This window comes from Saccopteryx leptura, chromosome 3, assembly GCF_036850995.1.
Source record: "Saccopteryx leptura isolate mSacLep1 chromosome 3, mSacLep1_pri_phased_curated, whole genome shotgun sequence".
Classification (NCBI taxonomy): domain Eukaryota; kingdom Metazoa; phylum Chordata; class Mammalia; order Chiroptera; family Emballonuridae; genus Saccopteryx; species Saccopteryx leptura.
The window spans coordinates 188776334-188791713 of record NC_089505.1 but is presented as its reverse complement, the minus strand read 5'-3'; the positions used below and the strand labels follow the sequence as shown (position 1 = coordinate 188791713).

Sequence of the window (15380 nt, the reverse complement as noted above, 5' to 3'; positions counted from 1 at the left end):
ATAGTGTACTCACTAACATTTACTGAATACCTACTATATGCCTGATAGTGTATCTATGCTGTTACTCTTTCCATTAAGTCACCAATAAGCGGCCTGACCTGTGGTGGCGCAGTGGATAAAGCGTCAACCTGGAATGCTGAGGTCGCCGGTTCGAAACCCTGGCTTGCCTGGTCAAGATATGGGAGTTGATGCTTCCAGCTCCTCCCCCCTTCTCTCTTTCTGTCTCTCTCTCCCTCTCTGTCTCTCTCTCTCCTCTCTAAAAATGAATAAATAAAATAAAAAAAAATTTTAATTAAAAAAAAAACGTCACCAATAAGCGAATAAGATATTATTCATAATTTAAGGTGAGGAAACATGAATTCAGGAATTAACCTATAAATGACAGATCTAGCACAGAATCAAGATTGAATCCCAATTCCACAACTCCAAACTCCAAAGCATTTGCTACCCCCCACCCCAACTAAAACACACTTTCAGTCCTAGAAGCTCAGATGGAAACAGCCTATGGCATTTCTGATTGAGGCTGTTTCCATTCCCTTGCCATCAGCTCTATCAGTACAACAGTTCAACTAAGAGGGGTGAGCTGAGAAACCAACAACTTCACTGCCACTGCCAAGCCAGGCTCACTAGAAAAGCAGCATTGTCCCTTTAAGTGGCAATGCCATCAGCAAGAAAACACAAAGAGTGGGCCTCTACTAGCCTTAGCCTGAAGGCCTGTTAGGGGAAAGCAAGAGATCTGTTTTAACAGGGAGTTCTGGGAGGTGAGACAACCACAGTGCCCCTAATTAACTATCTACAGATATCCCAGGTTGAGCAGAGATTCTACACAAGTATCACAGACACCAGAGTAGGCTCATAACACCCACACATCCCTTGCTGACAGAGATAAAAAATATACACACAAAGAAGATGTAGGGGGTCCCACTGAAAGGAAAGCCATGGCTGACATAAAAAGTGCCTGAAATTTTCATGTGTACCCCAGACCCACACACAGATCCATTAGCAGGGAGTGAAAGCTTTACTGACGTGAGGTCATCCTCTGATCAATCTTTGGCTGAACACAAAACCATGCTACTCAAGGGTAACCCCCTAGGAAGCTAGGCTTAAAGCAACAAGAAAACAATCAAAAAACAAATGAACAGAGATATCACCAATCTCACAAAATGGAAGTAACAGCCTTCGCAGATTTATTTCAGGCAAGTTATTAAAACAAACCAATAACAACAAAACAAAAATAACAACTCACGAGCAATAAGAATTAGAATCCAGAACTGCTAAATTCCATTATCTGATATATAAAATACCAGCAAAAGACTTGAAGACAGCTTGACTGGTGGTGGCACAATGGAAAGAGCATTGGCCTGGGATGCTGAGGTCCCAGGTTCAATACCCCAAGTATGCTGGCTTGGGTGTGGGCTCATCAGGCTTAAGAGCAGGCTCACCAGCTTGAGCATGGGTTCACTGGCTCAGCTTGAGCCCCTGGTCAAGCCATGTATGAGAATAATCAATGAACAACGAAAGTAATACAACTATAAATTGATGCTTCTAATCTATCTTCCTTGCTGCCTCTTTCTCTCTCTCTCTCTCTCTAAAAAAACAAACAACACAAACTTGAAGACATTAAGAGAAACAAGAAAGTATGATCCATACTCCAAAAGAAAGGCAGTCAAAAGAAACTGTCTCAAGTGTCTCCAAATGTTAGCTTTAAAAGGTTAAGACTTCAAAATAGCTATTATATGAATATATTAAAGAATGAAGGAAACCATTTGTAAAGCATTTAAAATAACATATGACAATGATAACTCAACAATTTTAAAAATCATAATAAAGAGATATAAATTATAAAAAAGGGAACCAAATGGATATTCTGGAGTACAAAAGTACAATAAATGAATTAAAATTTACTAGCGGGGTTCAACAGAAATTTCAGCTAGCACAGTAAAATATTAGTACAGCTGATAACAGGCCAATTGAATTTAAGCAGGTGAGAAACAGAAAGAAAAAAGATTTAAAAAAACAAACAGAGAAACAGAGAGCTGTGAAACAACATCAAACTTACAAATATACTATTTGTAATGTAAGAGGAGAATTAAGTGGCAAAAACATTTCAAAAACAATGGCCTAAAACTTCCCAAATTTGATAAAAAGCAAAATGGCTAATCTCCATATCCAAAAAGTTCAACAAAACTCAAAATACAAAGAGATGCACACCTAAGTACAGAGTAGTCAAACTGCTCAAAGACAATGAGAAAAACTTGAAAGCAGCATACAACAAAAATTCGTTGTACATCGAGGAAAACAAGATAAACAGCAGAAACAATGAAGGCCAGAGGCAATGAAAACTGTCCAGAGTGCTGAAGGGCATGTGGTAAGGGGGATCATCGACCAAGATCCTATATCCACAAACTACTCTTCAAAACTGAAAGGAGAAAAAAGATATTCCATGAACTTTTTAACAAAGGGAATTTGTTGCTAGAAGACATGTCTTACAAGAAATGCTATATGAAGTCCTTCAGGTTAAATAAAGTGACACAGTTTATTAATTCAAATCCACAAGAAAAAATGAAGAGGACCAGAAATGGTAAATATGTACTTAGTTATAAGACTTTATTAATATTTTTCTTATTTGTTCTCTTAAACTCTTTTAAAAAACATAAGATTGTATAAAGTCATAATTTAACACTGTATAGATAGGTTTATGACATAGAGGAATTAAACATATATGACAGTAACACATAAAGAAAAGGGAAATAAAAAAAGGCAAACTGGGACAAAGTTTGTATATTTTACCAGAGTTGCACCAGTATTACTCAGCTGGTAGATAGTAGTATACTACAGTGCTTATTATAATCTCTAGAACAACCACTAAGTAAATTACTCGAAAGTATAGTAAAAACAAAAAAAAGCAATGCAGAAATAAAAAACAGTATAATAAAAAAAAATTAACACAGAAAAGGGCACTGACATACAGAATAACAAGTATGAGTCAAATAAAAAAGAAATAATAGAGAACATTTTATGAATTTGAACCCAAAGGAAAGGGAAGTAAAGGCATAAATAAATGAATGGGACTCTATCAAGTTAAAAAGCTTCTGTACAACAAAAGAAACTGACAGTAAAACAAAAAGGGAATCAACCGAAGGGGAGATGATACATGCAAACAACAGCCCCAACAGGGGTTAATATCCAAAACATATAAAGAACTCATACAATTCAACACCAAACAAACAATCCAATTAAAAAATGCACAGAGGATCTGAACAGACACTTCTCCCAAGAAGACATACAAATGACCAAAGGATATATGAAAAGATGTCCAAATTCACGAGCTATTAGGGAAATACAAATCAAAACTACAATGAGATACACCTCACACCTGTTAGATTAGCTATTATCAACAAGACAGGTAATAAGTGTTGGAGAGGCTGTGGAGAAAAAGGAACCCTCATTCACTGTTGGTGAGAATGTAAAATGGTATAGTCACTATGGAAAACAGTATGGTCATTCCTCAAAAAATTTAAGAATAGTGTTACCATATGACCCAGCAACTATTTGAAAAACTCAAAAATATTTATTCACAAAGATATATGGACCCCTATGTTCATTGCAGCAAAACTCACTGTGGCCAAGACATGGACACAACTAAAGTATACTCTGATAGAGGACTGGGTAAAGATATGGTACATATATTCTATGGGATACTACTCAGACATACGAAAAGATGAAATACTGCCATTTGCAACAACATGGATAGACCTTGAGAATATTATGCTAAGAAAAAGCTAGGAACCATATGATTTCACTCATATTTGTGAAATACAAAACTGAAACTCATAGACACAGACAACAGTACGGAGGTTACCAGAAGGAAGATGTGGGGGATAGTAAAGGGTATAAAGATGGCTAAATATATTATCTAACTTCGGATTGTGGGCACATAATGCAATATACAAACCATGTATCACAGAAATGTACACTTGAAACCTATACGATTCTATTAACCAATGTCACCTCAATAAATTTAATTTAAAAGAATTAAAAAGCAGTAAAAAATTTTTAAAAAAATAAAATGACAGACACAAATCCAACAGTAATAATAATGACATTAATGTGAAAGGAATAACCACACCACTGAAAAGACAAACTGTCAGACTGGATAAGGACCTATTCCAACAACATGCTGTCCACAGGAGGCAAACCTTAGCTTCAAAGTAAAAGGGCAGGGAAAGAGAACATCATGCAAACTGCAACCCTAAGAGAGCTGGAATCTCTTAAGAACATCAGGTAAAACAGATGTGAGCAGCCAACTTGACCTAAGTGACATATATAGAACACTCCAGCTAATGACAGCCTTGGACATGTCTGCTTACATTATTCATAACAGTCCAAACCCAAAAACCATTCAGATGTCCAGCAACTGGTGAACAGATAAATCAAATGTAATACAGTCATGACAGAATATTACTTAGCAATAAAGGGTAAGAAAAATCCTGATACATGCTATAATGCAGACAAATCTCAAAATCTCAATCATTATGCTAGCTGAAAGAAACAGACTTAAAAGACTACCATTTGTATGATTTCCATTATAGTAACTGTCCAGAAGAGGCAAACGTAAAAAGCCAGAAGGCTGACCAGCAGTGGCCTGGGGCCGGCGATAGGTGTGAGGCCTATTAACAAGCTTAGGGAAAGTTTGGGGATGACGAGCATGTTCTAAAACTGGATTGTGTTAAAGACTGCATGACACTGCCCCTTTACCAAATATTACTGAACTGTACCCTGGTAATGAGTAAATTTTATTGCACGTAAATTATATTTTAACAAGGCTATAAGAAAAAAAGCTATTGTGCAATGATTTGACTGAGGCAATAAACTAGTCTGAACACTGAAAAGAGCATTCTATTCCCTCATGAAAGAGCATATCACCAAATGCAAACTCTAGCTTATCCAAGATGCTCATGTAAATGCTATGAGCATGTTACATTAATTACATGGCATTAATTCTATCAAAACATAACAACATCAACTTAAATATCAACATACTGCATTTAAGCCCTTTGCTGTAAAGTCACACACTCGTTTGTATCTGAACTTTCATGTGTAAGCCATTATGGTCGTTATGTCTGCAACTATAAATGTCCTAGAAGACAGGCAGAGCTGTTGACTCCACAGGGTGTCTAACACATCCCAGTAGGACCTGCAGAGGTCCAGATCAAAGCTACCGAGAGATGTAGCCACAGTGGCCCTTTGTTTTCACCTCACTTCATGGCCACTACAGGCTCTTCCTTTCACTGAGAAAGGAAACATGCTAACATTACTGATTTTCATACTATTTTGACCCATGCTAACACTGGCATGTATCAAAATAAAAAAGCTAATGTTCCAATGTATCTGTCGAGAATTAATCTTGCTTTCAAAAGCATTTCTCAAAATACTCAAATAGTTATCATGACATCAATCAAGCCTATTCTTAACATATTATTTAAGCTTAAGGAAAATAAACCAACATAAAAATATCATTATTTTCTACTCACTCTCATCACACTACCCCAAAACCACTATCAATAAAATATTTCTTGCCTGACCTGTGGTGGCGCAGTGGATAAAGCATCGACCTGGAAATGCTGAGGTCACTGTTTCGAAACCCTGGGCTTGCCTGGTCAAGGCACATATGGGAGTAGATGCTTCCAGCTCCTCCCCCTGTCTCTCTCTTCTCTCTCTCCCTCCCTCTCTCTCCTCTCTAAAATGAATAAATAAAATAAAACATTTGAAAAATAAATAAATAAATAAATAAAATATTTCTTGGACATTAAAGTACTGTAGAGACTATTAAGAATTCAGATGTACCAGAAATTTAATCATGTTCTCAAAAACTATATACAAATTATAATGCCTAATGTACTAAAACTACTATCATTCGGATGACCCGTCCATTTCTCAGGGTCTCATTCTCTGCACACCACTCCCGATGGCAGGACTGTTTCGAAGGAACTCCTCTCAAACATGGTTCCATTTTTCTGAAGAGCAATCCTTCACAAGATGTTTGAGGTACAGCACTATAAATCACTGAGTATAATATTTTTCTGCCACTGTGAGTTATATGTAGAGGTGGCTAAAGAAGGATAATCCACTAAGAAAAAGGACAGTATTGTATCTAACACAAAAGCAGGCTCCCTGATGATCTAGATGTGGGTAGGCACCCACATCTTGGCATCAGAACATCAAGAACAAGAGAATTTTTCTGGTGAGACCAACTCAGCCTCTATGGCTCTCTCTTCACCACAGAACCCACAAGCAAAGGGACTTCCTCCCCAAACAGAACGTCAATTCCCTTGTTGTGCTTGGAAAGCGGCAGACACCTCACATACTGGCAAAGAGAAATAAAGCAGTAGTTCTAGTTCCCCTATAATTCATCCCGACAGTGTCCTCTATAGAAAGACGAAACATACTTATTTATTCCCAAACTTAAAGGCATTTATAAATAAATATGCTGATTCGCCTCTATTTCCTAGACAGAGGCCAGCAAACTCTCTTTATAAAGAGTTAGAAAGTGAATATTCTAGGCTTTTCAGGTCACTTGCAACTCGGCCTCTATAGCACATAGCAAGAAAGCAGTCACAGACAAAATATAAATGAATGGGTGTGGCTGCAGTCCAATAAAACTGTTCTTACACAGCTGAAGACTTGGAAGACTGAATTCAACTAGCAAACTGCAGTGTGCTGGCCTTACCCTAGAATAATAGCTATTTAAAGCTAGAAAGGAAATACAAATCAACACAACCCTCCCCCCAACCCCTGCCTGCTCCCATGCCCTGTTCTCTATAAGAAACTCAATTCAAGTTATTTGCTCAAGGTCATATAGTTCCCCTTTGCTGCTTTGTTCATATACATTAAGATGATTTTCTTCTAAAATAAAAAGAGAAGAGATTGTCTTATTCAATCTACCATCCTATTTCTGAAAGAGGTGTTGTTGGTGTTTTTTTAAAATATACTTTATTTTGGGGGGCCATTTTAGGCTCACAGAACAATTCAGAGGAATGTTCACAGATTTCTCATACATACCCTCCCCTTACACATGCATGGCCTCCCCCACAATCAATATCTGCCACCAGAGTGGTATACTTGTTACAACTTATGAACATACATCATATCATCCCAAATCGATAGTTCACATTAAGGCTCACTCTTGGTCTTGTACATTCTATAGGTTTGGACAAATGTGTAATGATATCTACCCCCCATTATATCACATAGAGTAGTTTCACTAGTCTAAAAATCCTCTGTGAGGTTGGTTTTTAATTTCAAAGTATTATAAAGTAGTTGCTAGCCTCTGATATTTCTCCTGTAAATATTCAACTTAGTATAAAAGCATTCAACTTGGTAATTTTATAGCTGTCATAAATAAAGCCTGCTACACATATCAAATAAAAGGTTTTCTTTCCTCTTCTTCCTTAAAGTTTCAAGGTAATGGAGAAATCCACTCTAATTAAACAAACGAGACCAACAACCACTTCTATATCACCCCCCACACACACGTTTTTTCTGCCAAAGTCTCAGAACAACTTATTTTCTCTGCTAATCTATCCATTCTTTCTTTAAAAACCCATCTCAAAACTCTGCCCCATGCAGGCTTTCACTAAGAAAACAATACCTCCAAGTATTTTCTGGCTGCTTTTGTCCTACCCAGATATTTTTTTGCTCCATTTTCCCTTTGAGAATTACATACTGCATGTACCATATTAATATGAAATTACATATTTGTTGCTTTATATTGCCCTTATGTGTTTGGAGACATATTAAAAGCTCTTAGGAGGCAGGTATGAGGTTTTATTTCTAAGCATAGTACACTAGCATGTTCACTGTTTACAGAGTTAAAATGGAAGACTAATAAAATCTCCTAACCCTCCCTGACCTGTGGTGGCGCAGTGGGTGGAGAGCGTTGACCTGGAATGCTCAGTTCACCAGTACAAAACCCCGTGCTTGCCTGGTCAAGGCACACATGAGAAGCAACTACTATGAGCTGATGCTTCCTGTTCCTCCCCCACCGCCTTTCTGTCACTCTGTATCTCTCCTTCTTCTAAAGTCAATAAACAAAATCTTAAAAAAAGAAATCTCCCAATGCTTATCCCTTAAAAGTGGGTTCTGTATTTGCCCTTTATCTACATCTGAAATCTGGAAGAGTCCACATATATCCTAAATAGTAAACTTTTTATATATTCTACTGTACTCACTGCTTAAGAAAAATTATAAGACTTTTTCTTCTATATTTTATTTAGCATTTTAATGTTTGCATATTAGTTTCCTCAGAAACAGTTTCTAAGTCTTTAGCTCCAAAGTGTCAAATGTTATGCTGAGGTTCCCATTTAAATAATGCAATGCTCCATTTCAAACAAGACATCTCTACTTTCAGCTACATATTACTAAACAAACCATGTAAGCAAACACAATGGAACAACTATTTTTTTCTCCCTTGAAAAGTCTGGATATTCCCTCAACTGATTGGGATAGCAAATCTAACTTAGAGTAATGTGTACATACACAACTCTGAAATTGAGTTCCAACAATTAAGGACACAGGCGTAGGGGATTCCTTCAAATTCTGACCGCCTGAGTAATGGAAGCTCATATGTGCTATATTTGAGAAGCTTTATTTTGTAACTGGGATGGAGAGCATTTCCAGGATCTTCTGAATCAGAAAAGTTCCTTCTACTAACAACACTAACAAGTATAAGCTTAATATCAATAGTTAAAAGCAAAGGCGGCCCTGGCCGGTTGGCTCAGCGGTAGAGCGTCGGCCTGGCGTGCGGGGGACCCGGGTTCGATTCCCGGCCAGGGCACATAGGAGAAGCACCCATTTGCTTCTCCACCCCCCCCTCCTTCCTCTCTGTCTCTCTCTTCAAGGCTCCATTGGAGCAAAGATGGCCCGGGCGCTGGGGATGGCTCCTTGGCCTCTGCCCCAGGTGCTGGAGTGGCTCTGGTCACGGCAGAGCGATGCCCCGGAGAAGCAGAGCATCGCCCCCTGGTGGGCAGAGCATCGCCCCTGGTGGGCGTGCCGGGTGGATCCCGGTCGGGCGCATGCGGGAGTCTGTCTGACTGTCTCTCCCTGTTTCCGGCTTCAGAAAAATACAAAAAAAAAAAAAAAAAAGCAAAGGCACTGGAGGCCCTAACCTGTTGGTTCAGAGGTAGAGCGTTGGCCCCGCTGTATGGTAGCCCTGAGTTCAATTCCTGGCCAGGGAACACAGAAGAAGTGCCCATCTGCTTCTCTACCCTTCCCCCTCTCCTTTCTCTTTCTCTCTCTCTTCACCTCCCACAGCCAAGGCTCCATGGAGCTAAGTTGGCCCGGGCGCTGAGGGTGGCTCCATGGCCTCGTGTCAGGTGCTAGAATGGCTCCGGTTGCAACTGAGCAACGCCCCAGATAGGCAGAGCATCGCCCCCTAGTGGGTGTGCTGGGTGGATCCTGGTCAGGTGCATGCCGGAGTCTGTCTCTGCCTCCTTGCTTCTCACTTCAGAAAAATACAAAAAAAAAAAAAAAAGAAAAAGTAAAAGAAAAGGCACTGGAGATACCTACCTGTGGGACCTTGAGCAACCAGCAACCTCCCCATGCCTCATTCCCATGTCTATAAAAAGGTATTAATAATAGTTCCTACCTCACATGGTCTTTAGAATTAAAAGAGCAAACATGCAAAAAGCACTCTGATTCTGCCTAATCCATCTGTGACCTGCTTAGCTCTTTTCATCACCATAAATACAACCTTCTTCATGTCACCAGCCCACAACAAACCATAACTAAGGAAAGCAATATGATTTAAAAAAAAAAATTCTAAAGACCGTTCTAGAAATACCATCTCAAACAAGATACACATAAGCTGCTCAAAGTCAATTCACCTAAATATCTCTGGCCAACTTTCTCATCTGTAAAATAATGAGAACGATGAACTAACTGACCTCAAAGGCCTGTCTTTCCCAGCTATAGATCCTGGATAATTTCTCTTGGAGAGGCTTATAAGAAACTAGCACCATAAGAGAAAACTCTCTGGTACACTGGTATGGTTTAACTACCTATGTATCAGTTCAATTCATTTTTATTTAAACTATCAAACACTGACCCAATTTTATGTTTACTCTATTTCTATTTGGATACTATAACTATATACGGCACACAAAAATTAGGGGATATTTCAAAATGAATATAAAGCAATAAAATATTCCTTAATTTTTGTGAGCAGTATATTAAGCAGTTATATGATCTCGTCTTTTTCTTCACTGGCCAATTTGAAAGAGTTGGAAGATAAGCACATATACCGTATTTCCCCATGTATAAGATGCACCTTTTTTCAAAAAATTTGGGGGCTAAAAACTGGGTGTGTCTTATACAGTGATTGTAGAAGTGTGGCATTTCAAATGCCATAGATGGAACTGAGGATGAGGCAATATCTGAAGACAGTGATTCGTCATCAGACACAGATGAGGACAAGCTAATGGATGGGAGTTTTGACAATAATGAGGAGTTGTATGAATTTTATGATGAATAAGACTTAAGTTCAATAACTTTATGTAATACATTTTTTTTTTCAAATTTTGGGCCCCAAAATTAAAGTGCATGGGAGCATCTTATACATGGGGAAATATGGTAAGCATGCTTCAAATGCAAAATACATATATTTCAGTAAATTCATACTCTAATCATAGAGGAATCCAGAAATATTATGTGTATCTAGACCCCCTCAGTACCTTAAAAATTAAGCCTTGTATCAATAAAGCAGTTTCACACTTAAGGACTGCTATTCTAATTACATTGCAGCCAACTATATAATTTTTAAATAAATTGGCATGGCAACATAGCCTTAGAATGTTGTCTAGAACAAAATTCATCATAGAAAATTCCTAAGCACCTTCTGAAAAAAACTCTTCATTTTAAAGTTTAAAAAAATCAATATTAATATAATGCTGCACCATATATAAGCCTAATGATCAAGACCTTCCTTCTGAAAGACTGACTTGAGTATTGAAAAGAAACGAGCCTGTTTGGTTATAAGCTTCTGTGCTACAGTGAGTAAGAATAATGACTAACAGTAAAAACAACTGTTTTATAAGAAGACCTGAGCATCATCTGTAATTGGCACATTAATATGCAAAAGAATACTGTTAAAATGTTTTAAGAGTAAACATGTGAATGAAAAAAATAAGGCACTTAATTTACTCATAAAATGTTTCTTCAGATAACCCAAGCATCAACTTTAACCCAGACTTGTTCAAATTATATTGCACTCTAAATATGGAGCTTAAAAATGTATATATATGATAGAAGACTTTATGCCTGTTATGCTTTTTTTACTCCACGGTGATATAGAATTATACCTCATCAGAACATACTTGGTGCAAAGAAGTTCTAAAATGAAATTGCTGCTCTGATTAACCACATCATTACATTTTATATTTGCTTTTAAAAAGAAAAAAGCATTTGGTTAATAAGCATTCAAAGAGCATTAATAATCTCTCAACATAAACTGAAAAATAATTATCTGGGGGAAAAAACTAGACTTGCTACTATATTAAATTTTTTCTCCTATTTTTATCCTAGTCAAACTGAATAATATTAGCTACTTACATGATAGCTCCTAATAACTTCAAATTGCTTTTTCACCTATATCATCAAAACCGTTTTTTAAGTGATTGCTTATTTCCTTTCTAGCTAGTCATATACATTTTTTTTTAACAAGCCATGGGGTGGGCTCTTCTCTCTACAACATTTCTGACTTCTCAAATCTCAAGGCTGTCAACACAGAACTGCTGAGCTAACATTCCTATGTGAAAGCAAAGCATAAACAGCTGAAATTCTATCTGCAAATCATCAAAGTTAAACCTCTTCTACTCATAAACTCAACAGGAAAATCCCCCATATAGTAAGAAAACAGAAGACTCCATTTATTGTGGTTTTATAAAACAATAACCAGAGTGGGCCACACACTGATAGCAAATAAGAATATTTCCATTGATCAGATCAATCCTGAAAACTCCTTGGTTTCCATGGTCTACACCAGTGGTCCCCAACCTTTTTTGGGCCAGCAACCGGTTTAATGTCAGAAAATATTTTCACAGACTGGCCTTTAGGGTGGGACAGATAAATGTATCACGTGACCAAGACAAGCGTCAAGAGTGAGTCTCAGACGGATGTAACAGAGGGAATCTGGACATTTTTTAAAAGTAAAACATCGTTCAGACTTAAATATAAATAAATAATGTAAGTTATTTATTCTTTCTCTGCGGTCCGGTACCTGGTCCGTGGCCTGGGGGTTGGGGACCACTGGTCTACCCACAGGAGGGGAGCAGGGGGTGGAGAAAATGTACCATCTCAGAACCTAAATAACAGTGATGATCAGAGCACTTCATTTCAACCCCACAATTGTGATGTCAATATTTTTTAAAATTAGTTCAATGATAATAAAAAAGACCTCACAATCACTTTCCTGACAACTAGATGCAGGCAGAATACTATGTTTAACTTAGTTCAGTGTCAAAAAATGAAGCAAGGTTTGAACGAGTTGAGACGGACAAATGGAGAAGTCAGCACAGTGGGTAAGAATTTTGTTTCCCAAATTATTTTCTGCACTGACGTCTTCCAAATCCCAATCCTCGAGTAACAAGAGACAGACATATCAGTAATCAATGCTGAGCACTTTATGCAGCATCAAAATGCAGGTAAACATTTTATACAGGCAATCCTCGCAATCTTTGTTTGCAAAGCATATGCCACCCAAGAGTTTAACATAAACCAGTTTTTTATAGAAAGTGTTAATAGGTGTGCCAGGCTTTGTGCCAAATGCTTACACTTGCTATGTCACCTAATCTTCACACATTATTTCTAGTTTACAGACAAGAAACCGAGGAAATCAACAATCCAGTTTGCCTAAGGCCACACAGCTAGTTTCTAATAGCCTGAAACCAAATTCTTACCATTATATGGTACTGAAGAGATCAACTCTAGGAATCTAATAGCGAAATCTTACGTAAAATAAAGTTAATAATTACAGCATATCTTTGAATAATGTTCTTTTGTTCAAAATCCTTTCATTACAATACAAACTCTTATATCTATTAGCTTATGATAAAAATCAGTTTCATTATACAGCTGTATGCAGTTTTGCTTAATGTTGCAGAACCCACTGAGGAAGCTGAGTGAGGACTTACTGTAGTTAATCTATTTAGGCAATTAAAATTTTGCATTGTAACAGGTTTCTCAATCACATGCTACCAATTATTTGAAGAAGCATTTGCTACTCAAGGTTCCAAAATGTAAACACATTTCATACAGACAAATCATCTTTATCCCTCTGGTTTACTACACAGCTAACAAATATTGTTTTGTTAAGCACAGACAGACGACTAAAACAGTATCTTTAAACATATAATTTATATCCAGATTAACACATTGTTTACCGCTCACTAGTTAACTCATGTTTGCACCTGCATTAGCTATTTCAATTTTACTGTATTTGTGAATCTTCACCTTGAGGGTCGAAGTTCAAAAGACAGCACACCTTTCTATGTTCTCACGTGGACTCCTTTTCTCTAATCCCTCCAGGCGTGAGACCGCAAAATCGAAGGTACAGTAAACAAAAATAATCAGTGTTGAGCCATCTAAACTTGGACTATCTTCTAACCACTCGCAGTTTGAACATACATATCAAGGATATTGTAAAATCTTTCTTCATCGTGTTCAATCCAATTAGAACGTGTGAAGTGTGTGTTTCAAAAGGAAAGCACAGAGAAACCAAGATATATTTGCTAAACATGTTGTGTACCATTACATGTAGGTGATTGCTATACAGTATACCACACCAAAAAAACCTACTAAAATATATAATATGTATAAAATATAATTTGTAGCAGATATGTACAAAGCATCATTTAAATTCATTATGTATAAATAAAGTATACTGAAGTTTATTTAGATTCTTTCACTTTCATACTCAATTACAAAAAAATAGTCAGTGACATGACATAACTACTGCATAAAATTGCGGTCAACAATGTGTTAAGATGATAGACCTGCCCTGGCAAGCTGGCTCAGCAGTACAGCACCAGCCCCACATGTGAGTGTTCTGGGTTCAATTCCCAGCCAGGGCACACAGGAGAAGTGACCACCTGCTTCTCCACTCTTCCCCCTTCTTTATCTTTCTCTCTCTTCCCCTCCCGCAACCATGGCTGGATTGATTGGTTGGAGAACATCAACCCCAAGCGCTGAGTTCCATGGAGCTTCAGCCTAGGCACTAAAAATAGCTTGGTTGCAAACATGGCCTCAGATGGGAAGAGTCTGGACTGCCAGGTGGATCCAGGTCAAGGTGCATGTAGCAGTCTGTCTCTCTATCCCCCCTCTCATTTGGAAAAGAGAAATTAAAAAAAAAAGATAACAGATCTGTAGAAGAATAATTATTATGCAATATCAAAAGGAGAGTATGCTACCTGTAGACACAAGTAGTGAGGCCCAGTGTATGTTGGGGGTAGGAATTAAAAGGGGATAAGAGAATAGGAAAGGGGGGGGGGACTCAAAGAAGTGAAATCTTTGGCAGAGAACAACTCCTACACAAATTAAAAAAAAGAGTGGAAATGAAAAGGGGGAAGAGAGGCTTTCTAGAAAGATGAGCGAGCCCAAAAAAGCTGGATTTTCATGCTAAACTCCTGAAGTGGCAAAGATTTTTTATCAGACAGACTAAAGATATGAAGGCTAAACTGCGGAAAGTTTGTCCTCACCAAACTCGGAACTTTGGACTTCACCTTGTAAGGCAATGGGCATCCATAGACCCATGTGTGACTTGGCTGTGCTCAGATCATGACCTCCTAAGTGCTACTACTGCTCACATGTCTCACATTATAATAAAGAGAAAATAAGCTCTCTTTTTTTCCACAGTGTGTTCTGAGCTAAATGCACTCAACCAATAAAAATGAAAAACTACACCAAATTATTAAAATGTTTTTCAAAAGGTTAACGCTTAGTATTTTCCACACTGATTTCCAATCTTAATATAGACGAGTCTTTGAAACCCTATACTCAAAGTCAACTAAACTAAAATAGGTAACACCTACTTTCTTTTTTCCCAAAGCTTTTAGACATAGCACAAAAACAGCGTTTTATCTTAAGGGGTCTGACATGGAGCCTCTGCAAGTCCCCAGCTCCTCCATGCAAGCAAAGGCTTGGAAGGTGGTGAAGATGAGTGATCAGTAAGAAATGACTGCTAGGAAGATGGCACTTGTCCTGCTGTCAAGTTTATCACATCCACACATCGGCAGTCTCTGGCCTTGGAGACCTAGGACAGCATACAATGTCTTTCTTCTGAACACCACGTGCTTCTCTTATGCGCTCCTGAAATTCGTATTCAACCT

General features: G+C 37.8%; 1 protein-coding gene across 4 annotated transcripts in view; it reads right to left on the bottom strand.

Annotated features, from left to right (window-relative positions):
• HIVEP1 (HIVEP zinc finger 1) overlaps positions 1–15380 on the bottom strand; it is a 173516-nt gene that overhangs the window by 145850 nt on the left and 12286 nt on the right. The window lies entirely within an intron of this gene.